Source organism: Hyaena hyaena, unplaced genomic scaffold (assembly GCF_003009895.1).
Source record: "Hyaena hyaena isolate Hyena2069 unplaced genomic scaffold, ASM300989v1 scaffold_736, whole genome shotgun sequence".
NCBI classification, from domain to species: Eukaryota; Metazoa; Chordata; class Mammalia; order Carnivora; family Hyaenidae; genus Hyaena; species Hyaena hyaena.
In genome coordinates, this window is record NW_024081372.1 from 785,383 (window position 1) to 799,113 (window position 13,731).

Here is a 13,731-nt window from a genome sequence, read left to right on the forward strand (position 1 = left end):
TCCTCACTTTTCATCATGATTATATTCCCAGTGTCTGAGCACTTCAGATTATCTTGAGGTCCCCATGGTAGGAATTTAGAATAATGTCTCCCACAAAGTAATCTGAGTTTTCTTTTCCAATTGGAGGAGCGGAAGCTCAGGGAAAACCTCTTTGCATGGTGCTATGATGTCCTGGGGGAAGGGCAATGCAATCAATGTGTAGTTGCTTCTCTTGCTCTTCTAATGTAGTCTGTCTTGTTCTCTGAGGTGCAGGGAATGTTGCAGCCTCACACCCATATTCTAGGATTGTCTCAGTGGTGTTTTGTTCTTGAACAGATGTTAGTTCAGCTTGTGAGGGGGAATGAAGTCAGGAATAACCTATGTCTCTGTCTTGGTAGTATCATTTTATTCCCTTATATCTAACATGCTTAAGCCTTTATGTTTTATCCACTACCCATTAATGTATAGATTCTATAATAGCAATGATTTTTATAAAATACAAACACATATACATACACATGCATTTTAAAATTACAACCAGAAACAAACAAGAAAACAAATAAAAGGCATGAGTGATTTTTTTACTATCCCCAAAGATAGCAAAAGATAGAAATAGCAACAAAAAATAATTTTAAAAAGCTGTAACATGCATCTATATACCCATGATAAAGAAACTTCCCAGCTATGTTATTGTCATCTAAAAGAAAATGTATCTCATGGGAACCCAGGTGCAAATGGTTTGACTGAGGTTTCTTATAAGTCTAAGATGACTTCCATACCTTTTCAAACCATTCTACAGTGTTTTTCCTTTATTTTTCTTTTTTCTTTCTCTCTCTCTCTCTCTTTTTTTTTTTTTTTTCATTTTCACAGCTATTTCTGAGATGGTGCAGCTGCAGCTGTAAGCATAACAATAGTTCAGCTTACTGGCATCTATTTCCTGATTTAGAATCAACAGGGAAACAATTGTCAGAACTTGAAATGGAATGCTGCAATACAATAGTTGTACATTTAAAAATTAATGTGAGCCTATTTAATTCTAACACCTAGAGATAGTTTTTTAAAAAATGATACTTCAACAATTTCTCTTTGGGAATAGCTAAATTTGAATTTAAAATTTTCTGCCTGACCTTGATTTATGTAGAATATTTTATTCTTTTATCTTTCATAACTATGACTTCAATATAAGAAAACATTTAAAAAATTCTCTGTGACATACATATACTTATGTGTACTTAACTATACTTATAACTTAACGAATTTACCTATACTTAACTACAATAACTGGTCAATGCAAACACATGATATAACTTTGAAAAGAAAACAAATACATCATTTTCCTAAGAAATGCTATATAGAGATGCTATACTGAGAGTTACATAGTTAATTTCATTGGATATATCTTAATATATATGTGATTTAAAAAAAGCAACAGAAAACACTTAAAAATTTTACTCTGAATAATTTAGTAAGAATAAGCCCTCTGAGATTTTAGGAAGTGATATGGGGTTAGGGCTATATAATGCCAAACAAAGGGTTGGAACGAAACTAATGCAATAAAAGTGGATTCTTTGAAACCATTGAGAAAGTAGACGTATTTAATTTCAATATGTGCTCAAAGTAATACATGTCAATTAAAATAAATATTTTCTTTTTCTCAATGTTTAAAAATTTTAAGTCATGGATGCAAATATTCCCCAGGTTTAAATTATGTTTATAAGTAAACAAATAGTTAACACACATTAAATGCTTCTGATGCTAGACACTGTGATGTTGTTTACATGCATTTCATCATTTAGTTGTCACAGTTTTCTACGTATTATTACTTTGCATATTTTACAAATGAAAAAGAGGTAGCACAAAGATGTTAATATAACTAATACGTGATAGAACCAGACTTCTAACCACATATTTCCATGTTTTCATATGTAGTAGCCTAAAGTTACATTAGCTTGAGGAGAAATGGAATTAAACTTACATTGCCGTAATACACTTTCATAGTAAAACATGATGACTTTTTTAAAGTATTTCTTCTATACTTTAATATACCATAGTACCATAGTTTGCCCTAGCTTTCTTATTTCTGTCTACTTTTTGTTATTGTTTATCTTATTTGCCTTAACTCAAGCAACAAGATGTGTGCTCTTATCTCTTGATGTTTGAGTATGCTTAGAAATCTGACCACCAAAATATGTAGTTAAAAGTTTAAATAATATGGAGGACATTTCATACTGATCTTCAGAACTGTCTGTCCAATGTTTACAAGCAGTAATCCTATTAATGTAAAGGTCCCTTTGACATAATAAATTCAATCTTTTTCTTTTCAACTATATCTAAATAGATAGTGAATAAAAAAAATCCTTGTATACATATGTGAAGTACTTTTCCAAATTATTATAAACTGATTTTATCTCATATATTCAATATACAATTGGAATCTAGTTATACCACAATATTCTCTGTGCTTTGATGAACAAAGCTAATCTGAGAGATCTGTGAAAGAAACTGGAACTGGATGAGATAACTGCTGGACTCATAGTATGATTGTTGACAAATAAATAGGGTTCATTTATTTAATGATTCATTAAACAAATATTAATTATTCACTGTTGAAATTTATAGTAGTCATTAGGATAGATGTTAAAGTCATAATATTATTTTTCAAGATGCTCAGTCAGCTATGTGGTAGTGGGGATGGATCACAGACTGTTAGAATAGACTGTGATCAATATCATGTTAGAAGTACACCTGTTATGACTGAGGACCAGGGAAGGAGTTTGGGAAAGTTTGGCAAAGCTCATCTCTATCACAATTAATTAGAAGTTCATCAGTAAAGATGAAATGGGCGTTGGTGGCAGTGGAGAGCAAAACACAGCCTGAGAAAACAATGGCAATGTGTACAAAATAGAGGAGTGACAGGGAGGCTAGGGAGGTAGGCACAGTTATTATATACAATGCTGAAACATGGGTTTTATCCTAAGACTACAAGGAATCCTTGAAGGAGCTATCTAATGTTCCTAAAGAAAAAAAAAAGATCTATTTTATAAATATCATTAAGTCAAGAGTTTGCAGAAAGAATTAAGAGAAAATCAAACAGGAATAAGAAAAAATGAGGTCTGAAAGTAAGAAATAGTGGGAGAGGAGAAAAAGGCTATAAGAGGGATATAAGTATGAGGAAATGGCTAGAGTTACTGAACAACTGGATGTGAGGGGTGAAAAGAGAAAGGAATCTGGGTTGACTTCTGGATTTTTATTCTGGGTTGCTATCTAGAGAAGTAAAGATGGAGAGCAGGTTTGAAGGGTACTGGTAGTGATTTAAAATGTAAACAAATGCATCATGTAATGGCTAGGGATCTTGCGAGGGGAGAGCCAAGGAATGATGTACAATGGATAATTGGAGGAAGAAGTGACTTCAAAAAGAAACCTTTTATTTTTTTAAAATTTCATAACTAAGTAGAAATTGTAAAGCATTTGTTTTCCCTTGATTAATTTGATCAATAAAAAAAAGATAAGCACTAATTTAAGGATGCAATATATATTTTCAATCCTGAGTTATATGAGCAAAGTTGATAATAATATGTTTGTAAAATTATAAGGAAACTTAAAGTTGACTATTAATTGGGTATGATGCAGTTTTATATGCTATTAAGCTACCTCCTATGTTAGATAATAAAGTAGTACAAACTCCATGCTTGCTATTGGAACAGTGCTGTACTTCTAGAGAAATTAAAATAATACATTAAAAGTAATTCAGTCTGAAAAAATGAATCTGTGACATGATTGTCAGCTTTAATATCAATTAAATTCAGAAACTCTTGAGTCTGTCGAGATGACAAAGTTGCCTTATAAAATCTTCAAATTTACTTGGATCATAGGAGATCTTTGCCTTAACATGTAGGCTCCAATTTCGAGTTATAGGCTTATCTGGTACAAATGTAACTCAGTGTTTAGAGTAATGTTAGAGGAACTGCCTTGTGGATCCTCCTTGTGGAGTCCATGTACTCATACACCTTAGTGAGGTCTATTCACTAGAATGTTAGTTTCATTTCAAATGCATCACACCTCTTTCAGTCATATGATCTTCATATGGGAAAGATAACACCTTACGGTAATTCTTTATTTATTTGACTAATAATATGAATTGCATCACTTTCTTAACAAAATATATATATTTTTTTTAATGTGGCTTCACAATAAACTATTTGATTTTAATCCTGCAGAAGTTATTCAACTATCACTCTGAAAATATTTTAACAAAGTTGACTTGAAATTCTTTGTAAATTTCTCTGCTTTCTGCAGTAGCACTGACCTATTAAGGCAAGTAAAGAGTTAATAAAACCAACTAAAAATTATTGAGAATGTGATCTTAAAGAGCAGGTTACCCTTTGAAAATCAACTTTGCACAATCTCTAACAAACTACAGAGTTTATGCAAAGTAAGAACACTGCAAATTCAGCATTAATCAAATTACTCTGTAATTAATGTTATCAGCCTTACCCAGAGGGTAACCTGCTAACCTTCCTTTTGGGATTTGTATTTTCAGTCTGCAGCCATTTAGATTACAGCTTTTTGATTTATACTTTATTTTATTATATAACATAATCCCTGATATTTAAATTATCAGTAATTTTGAGAGGTTTAAAAGGCCATTCCCTCATATTTGATGATGGTACATTTGGTAAAGCTTTCTTTGAGACTGGTATTTTCAGTATATATATGAGTATTGTTGTTAGTAGGAGACTGAATATCTGGTTCTCTAGATAGAATTTTATGCAAGTGTGCATGCGCATTTTAAAATGAGAGAAACCATGAGGTGTACATACTTTGTAGGAAAGGATGTCTTTCCTCAAATATAATTGTGGCCTCATTTAAGAAACTTTAAAGATCAAAAGTAGTCTTTGGTATAACTGAATTATTTATATTCTAGATGGTATATGTGGTTTGATTATAATAATTGACTACATTTGAAACATAACTTTCTAAGTGATTGAAAGTGTTTAAGTGCATTGTATAAACATGTTGTAATTAATTAGTTAAAATTTATTCTAATGGAAAAACTTGAAATGTTGATAGACATTAAAATAGAAGTGCATGTTCCAATCTTATATTGGTAAATGCAATTGCATTTGTTCCCAAGAATATAATCGTTCTTGTTGATAAATGTCATTATTTTGGGGGGCACCTGGGTGGCTTAGTCGGTTAAGCGTCCGACTTTCGCTTAGGTCATGATCTCACGGTTCGTGGGTTCGAGCCCCGCGTCGGGCTCTGTGCTGACTGCCAGCTCAGAGCCTGGAGCCTGTTTCAGAGTCTGTGTCTCCCTCTCTCTCTGACCCTCCTCTGCTCACGTTATCTCTCTCTCCTAGAAATAAATAAAATATTTAGAAAAAAAAAAAGTCATTATTTTGGTTGATTTTTTGTTTTGTTCCAAAAAAGGAGGTGGGGGGGGTACAAACAAAGAAACTGGTTCTGAATGTACTAACCAGGAATGCAGGTAGAAAGTATCCTAAGTAAAGCAAGTTTATTAGAGATTGCCTAGATAGTTAAAATGAAGGAATAAGTGCCTTTACTGTCATAAAGAGATTTACAAGCCTGTGCTGAATTTATGTCTTGTTAATTCAAAGTAGTAAGAAAGTAAATAAGTAGAATAATAAACAAACATGCAAGAAAACAAACCAGACCCTCCAAGCAGTATTAAAGTGATGTTTTGGCTCATCGGAAGACTATACTATATATACATTTCTAGTTTCAAAACATTTCCTGCTGTCAGTTATGATCCAGTGTTGGCGGGATGTTTTGGATGATTACCTGGTGTAAGATTATGAAGAAAAACTTAGGGAAAGAGATCTTTTAAATACACTTTTTATTACATTAGAAATGTGTAACAAATATAATGTTAGACCACCAATAATAAGCACCATTTTTTGCATAAACTTCTCTCTCATTTATTCTTGCTTAAAATTATTTAAATTAATTTTAAAATTAATATGTCTTATCTCATCTTCTGTGTACTTTTGTGAATGGGCTGAGAAAAAGAACGGAAATATTAAATAGGCCCTTTTAAAATTTATTGGCAAATACCTTAAAGATTATATGTTAAAACAGGAATCAAGTCCACCTCCTCTTCAAAGTGGCTTAATTCCACTTTATGACTTGGCAGAATCAAAATCAAAAGAGACCAAATGCATTTGTTGCTTCCTTAGTAATACTTACAACTAAGAATAAAGAGTATTTTGATTCTGTTTGTGTAATTTTTATGGATTTGAAGTTACATATAATAGAAAACTAGATAAATATTGAGTTTTTGGCTACCATGGAATTTAAAATTAATAAACCATATTAATATCTGGAATGAAAGACTGAGAACAACAGCCACAGCATGACATTGATAGATTTAGATTCACTGTGCCTGCTAAATTATACAGATGTTGACTTACTGTTTCACGCCCACTAGATAGAAAAGGAGTACCTCAAGCTTGTTTGTTAAGACATTTCCTAAGGCAAGTATAGATGTTCATAGATAAAGAATTTGGGGATTTCTTCTCATTTTGATTGATGGGATTAAAAATTGGAGATTGTTCAGTTTGAGTAGTACTCTGTAATATTTCTTTAAAATCATACATGGGACCAGACTTAAACTTGTGTTATATTTCTTAGTTGAGACAGAAACTGCCATTTTGCTACCCTCTTCCTTTTTCACAGCATTTTCTCCACAGGCATTCCAATCCCTGTCCTCAACTCCCCAAATTCTTACTCTAAGCATCATTGCCATCTATATATCCTATAAGAGTTTTCAAACCTTCCCTCATCTCCCCAGCTTGTCTCTAGACTTAAGCATTATGTGAACCCCTGGGAACTGGCATACCTTTCTCCAAATCTACATTTTGGCCTTTCTTGTATACCAAACAAAGAATACCAGACTTATAATAAATTGATTTGACTCCAGCCTTGGCTCGGAATAATTCATGAAAACTTATGCAGATCACAATATGATGCCCATCATCTTGGGCCCTTTGACTTCAGCTGTCTAATTTATTCACGTTATTTTGGCAGTAGCATAAGACCATATCTCTGACAAGAACATGGATTTCTAGGCAGTTGCTCTTGCACCCTCCCACTTTGAGATTGGTTTACACTTGGACTTGCGTCTTTGCATTGGTCCTTGTCAACAGCTTCCATATGCTGATTTTTTGTTTGTTTGTGGTTGCCCGTTTTTAATTTTTTGGAATCCCTTTTGGATTTCCAAGATTTGGGATTCCCTCTTGGTTTTGATTCAGCTTAATTTATTGGTTTTGGTATTTCTACTCTCTGTAATGATAAACCCCCATCTTAAGTATTTGCTCATGGGAGCCCCAATTGTTCCCTCAGTTGTAATTGTTTTTATTCTCCCTTGGGGTTTGACTTTTATTATACTTAAATCTGGCTGTCAAAGTTGAAAAATGTCTCTAATTCTCAATTTACATGCTGATTTTTTTGTTCTTTTATATGTAGTCAAAATTATCTCTACTGGCTGAGGGCATGATACTCTAAGGGATCTTCTTGCTGTAATAGAACTAGATCCTGAAGAGGCACATTCATTAAGGCGATGTGATAGAAAAGGTTTGCAAGAACATGATGAAGTATAAAAATGGAAAAAAAAATCACAAGAATAGGTGCTACATGGTAGAGAAGACATGCTCATTAAATAAATATATGGAAAGCTCATTAGATAAATATATTGAAAGTTTCTCAATATAATTATTAATTTTAGAAATGCAAATTTAAACCACAATGGAGACCATTTTATATTTCCTAGATTGTCAGTCATCTAGGAACCTGATACTACCAAATATGAAGAAGATGTCAATTAAAGAACCTTTAATACACTCTGGTGAGAATGTATATTGATGCACACAATTTAGGAAAATAGTTGCCATTATCTTAATATTCACATATCTCTAAATAGCTAATTATGTGTTTTAAAGAAATGTTTCCACATTTGGTCCAGAAAATATGTAAAACAATGTTCACAGTAACAATTTTTGTGAAAAGAAACATCTGGAAACAATAAAAATAAACATTGACAAATAGGGGACAAATAAATGATGGTGTAGACAATGAAATGTAAGAAATAATAAGCTATGAGTAAGCTACAAATAATCACAACAATACACATAAATGTTAAACTGCCATCGAGTGTGCAAAGCAATTGCCAGAACACTACCTATAGTAAGATATATTTTAATAAAGTTCAGAAACAAAATAATACTATTTTATTTGCCATGCATATAAATATAATGAAGGCATAAAAATCATAATAATGATAAATATAAAACTTGTTATGCTATTCTCTTCTTTAGTCGAGGTAAGCAGGGATGAGGGAGAATATGCATTTAAAAAAAATACTGCTTAGTGGATTTCTTATTGGGTTTGGCAGTGAGCTCCTGGGAGTTCACTATATTGTTGTTCTTGAGAAACTTGCATACCTATTACATAAATGTATCAAATAAAATGTTAAAAATATAATAAAAGAATATATGCTTTTCAGTAAAATCTCACAGTCCCTAAATAAGAAATTTCCTTTGCTGATTTTCACATATAAGTATTATTTATCTAGTTTTATTGAGACATAATTGACATATGTCAATTATATTGAGATATAACTGGCATACAGTATATATAAATGTATAAATTTAAATTTATAGAGTAAAAACACAGTAAGTTTAGTTAACATCCATCACTTCATAGAGTTACAATTTTGTTTTTCCTTGTGAAGAGAACTTTTTTCATGGCAATTTTCAGATATAGTATACAACATTGTTAGCTATTCAACATCATGTTGAATGTTTAGTTTTATTTCTGTTTTAGGAAGTGATCTTATCCTTCATGGGATGAAGTATTAGCTATAAAGCAGATGATTAACAAGTATGTACTAAATTTGGTTGGCTAGATGTTATCACTGAGGGATTTTAATATATAAGCAAACAATTTTTAATTTTTTCTCCATTTTTATTTATATTGCCTATAGTATATCATGCCTCAGTAACATTTTGATAGAGGTAAATACTACAATATAGATGGTATAACAATAGACAGTTCTCATTCAAAAGAGTTGTTGTGAGCTCTCCTTTTAAACTTTAGATGTATTTAACAAGACAGTGTTCATTTTGTGTTTGCTTCGGAGTAAGACCTTTGCTGTCAGTATGACAAAATCAAGTAAATGCTGGCTAGATGAGAGCACAATCAGTTATCCTCTAGTACATATCAAGAAATGTTAAAGATTCTAAATTCTGACAAGACCTCTAAATACTTGTAACTGACCAATAGGTAGAATTTTTTTAAAAATGAAGTATTTTGCTCAGCAGCACCAAAAGAACTCAAGTGCCTGAGCAGTTAGTGAATGCTTGATAAGTCAGACTCTATTGTCATTTTGTAAGAGGCTCTTAGATATTTAGAAAGTATTCTGTGTGAGCACATCCCATTGAACAAATTGCAAGAGGGTACATGTCAGGCCACAATGACTGCTTCTAGATGTACTTACTAATAAACCTGTTATCAGCACATCATTGCTCAAGAATGCATGCTGTGCAATAAATTTACTTCCTCCTCTCTCATTCAGATCTTTGTGAATGAACAAAATAGAAAAGTGGGAAACAGCTCATGTTTAGGGATTAAAAACATGCAAACCAGGGGTGCCTGGGTGGCTCAGTCGGTAAAGCGTCTGACTTCAGCTCAGGTCATGATCTCACAGTCTGTGGGTTCAAGCCCCGCATCAGGCTCTGTGCTGACAGCCAGCTCAGAGTCTGAAGCCTGTTTCAGATTCTGTGTCTCCCACCTCCTCTGACCCTCCCCTGCTCATGCTGTTTCTCTTTCTCTCTCAGAAATAAATAAAAAATACTTTAAAAAAAACATGCAAACCAAAAGAACAACAAAAAAATACAACTTTCGAACCCAGCCTTAAATTAATTCCATATCCAAATGATTACATCTCCCATTCTGTGAGTTCTCTTCAGGTTGCTGCTATAAACATGTTATGATCTTTTGACACTTCACTTTCTCATGACTTTTGTGATCAGTTACTCCATCATTCCGTTTTTAGAAGGAACTTAGGAGAAGGGAAGTCCGTCTATTTCTTATAATTGTTCCTTAAGCTGAGCACCATGCCTCACTAATTGGGCAGCTGTGGCACATAAATAAAACCTTTCTCCATGAACTTCCACCTTTTCTTCAAAGCAACTTTTTCACAGGTCAAGGGTAAGTGACTGAAGGCACCTAGCAGATGATGTCGTCTTGCCCTGAATCTTTACCCTGGCACTAATGGACTATCTCTGTAACAGGAGTGTGATGGATGACCTCTGCTCATCAGAGGGGTTGACACACTCTTATTTTCCTATACTTAAATAAATACAAATATTCTGTTAGAAAATACATGGATTTACCTTTTAACTATTAATTTTCATGAAGTTAAGAATGAGAAAAAATAAAATCAAAAGAAGCCTGAGAGCACTCAAAGTGAGTCATATAAGTTTCTGACTGTTCCTACATAAACTTAGATAGGAAGAGAAGACCCTAAGTGGTGTGTGCCATGAAGCGCTCACACTTTAAGCCTGCACTGTTCATATCAATCCAATCACCTAGCTGCTCTCTTTTATAATCCTCATACCCTTAGTTTCTACCAGAGTCAATTCTTAGTCCACTGAGCCCTCTAAGGAAAGAGTAATATGCTGTTTTATTTTACCTTATAATAAGAGTTGGTAAACTTTTTCTCAATGAGCTGTAAGATTTCTGCAAGTCTGTTATTATAGTGGGAGAGCAGCCATAGATAATACATAAATGAATGAGTGTGTCTGTGTTCAAACAAAACTTTATTTGTGGACACAAATATGAATTTCCTGTAATTTTCACCTGCCACAACATAATTATATTTTTTCATCTTTTATAAATCACTTACAAAATGTGAAAACTTTTCTTAGCTTTCAAGTGGTACAGAAACATACAATGGGCTTCTGCTATCGCATTCTTGGTACATCCATTGCTAATGACAGTTGAGACATAAGGTAATATATTCAATTTAAAGCAAAATGCCATTGTCACTTTAAACTAAAGCAAAGTAAATTCACTCTTTTTCGTATTCACACTTGCATATCATGGACTTCCAACAATCATGGATGGACTTTTGAAAACTATTGTATTTGCTTTCTATCAGTCAAATAACATATGAGGGAAAGTTTAAAAAAACTGTCTTTAGGGGAAAAAATTAACCCAGCAACTTTCTTTCAGATTCAATGGTGTTATGTATTGCTTTATAAATAACCTTAAGTAATGTTCAGCCAGGAATGATGGGTGACTAGCCATAGCTTCAGGGAATTTAAATCATTTTCTTTCTACATTATAAATCTGATTACACCTTTTAGAAGCACATACCAAAATTTTCACAATTAATGAAATTAATTTTACTTTCAAAAATCCTATTTCTTAGAGATACCTCTGATTAATTAATGAGCAAGGTGTTGCATAATTAAGACACTGCTGGTCCTGGTAAGGATTCCCCTTGTTAATAATCAGGTGTTTTCAAGTGAGTCACTGGATATCAGGAGTTATCTATCTATAAAGTTCTGTCTTAATAATGCACTTGTGAAAATCTTCCCTCCTGCATATACTTAATTTTTGACTTTTGTAAATCTCTGTGTTTAGACCAATGAGAAGAAAACTACTTACTGCCAGATCACTGAATAACCAATCTTTGAATGGTCCTCTGAGCCATATTCTGATTTTCAAATAAATCAGTGGCCGCTGTTTCATAATATTTTCCAAAGATACCAGGTTTAATTTTGAGCAGTTTAAGTGTTTTCTTTAGTGTGCCTGGGTGACCATTTCCTTTGGCCTTTGCTTATTTATTTCTAATTATCTCTTGACACACAGTCTGCTACCATCAGCGTTTTCTCTTCCTGTAACTCTTCTGCCATCAGATATAGTGATTTCTTTTTATCTACAGCTCATTTGCATTCTCACCTGAAAAGGTGCAGCATCTCAGTAAGTCATGCTTCCCACTGAACCCAATTACTCCCACTGTGCAAAGCAAAGTGAGCCTGATCATCCCGTGTGGAATAGGCAACATATGGTTGCTACCATCAACACAGCTTGAACATCTGTGTATAAATTCATGCTTTGTGTGCATCACTTCAGTTGCATACTTATATGAGACTGAGAACATGTACAATTGGGAGTAAGTCTTAAGAGATAATATAGCAAAGAAATAGGAGAGATTTGAAAGATGAAATTTCCTAGCACCTGCTCCAACTCTGTTCTGCTTTCTTGGTAGTATGAAGGGTAACTACAATTACTCATTTAAAAAATTCTCAACTATATAACATAGAGAGAAATCCCATAAATGAATTGGAAAAAGGTAGACAATGGTATCAACCTTTGGTTCACCATGGGTCAAATTAACAACAAAACAATTTCACAATACAACACTAACCATACTTACATGTGCCCATCACTGCACAAAAATTCTTAGGTGGATCATATTATCTAATACTCTAAAAGTACTGCATGTTGAGTCCTCTCATTATACATATTATATAAATGAATATTTTGAGTTAAATTGCGCAAAACAGACACCACCAAGATATGAACTAATGTAGTTTGGCTATTATATCTATCTATCTATCTATCTATCTATCTGATATATAAAAATATACTGATATTCTATATTAATATATATTTTTATATATGTATAATCTATCTATCATCTATCTATCTATCTATCTATCTATCTATCTATTTAAATTCTATTCCTGAAAAATATTTCAAAAGCAAATGACTATAATTAGGATTTATAAATTTATATCATTTCTTTTCCTTAGTGATACCAGCTCAAGGTTGTTAGAGGTATGTTAGGAAACAGTGGCTAGATAGTCTTTGTCTAAATTACCTGGGAAGGAAGCAGAGATACTAAGGAGAAGACAGACTGGTGGTGAAAACCAGTAGGCATGGTTGAAATGGAAAGAATAGTAACTTTGTCTCTCCTTCTCCCACTCCAGGAAGTGAAAACTAACCAGATGTTTATTCAACAGAATTTTCTCAGTCTTGACATAGAAATAGCAATTTCCACTGAGGGAAGGATCTGTAGTCATATACTTGCTATATAAAGAAGACACAAATGATATAGGGAAACATTGGGGAAGGAAATCCACAAAATATACAAATCATTAATAGTTTGCATGAAAAATCTATCTGGCATTGGACATTTTCGAGGAACTATTAAAACTAATTTTGTTTAAGTATAATTCCACAAATATTATTGACCTCCTATTTTTACAAGGCACTATGGTTCTCAGAATATTTTCATTAGAAACACCAATAAGTATAAATTAGACTTGGAGTTGAGGTTTATAGACTTTCCCTTCTTTCCTGTGTTTTAATTATGAACCAGCAATTAATTAAAAAGAAAATTTTTATAAAAGCAGAGGAAATATAAAATAGGAATGCCAAATTAAGGGGAAAGCGGTCTTTATAGAATCAAAATGAAAATGGAAGGTTCTTAGCAACAATAAGTATACTGAATTTATTATTTTGTGACTTAGAGTTTTGGTAAATTCTGAAGAAATAAATTCCCAACAGACTAGGAAAAGCAATTATAGTTCTTAAGACAATTAGAGTCTATGAATACATTCATAGACCTGTGTGACACCAAAATCAAACAAATGAAAAAACAACAAACAAAACCAAAAAAATATTTGGAATTTAATTCAAAAGCTATATGTTGAATAAATG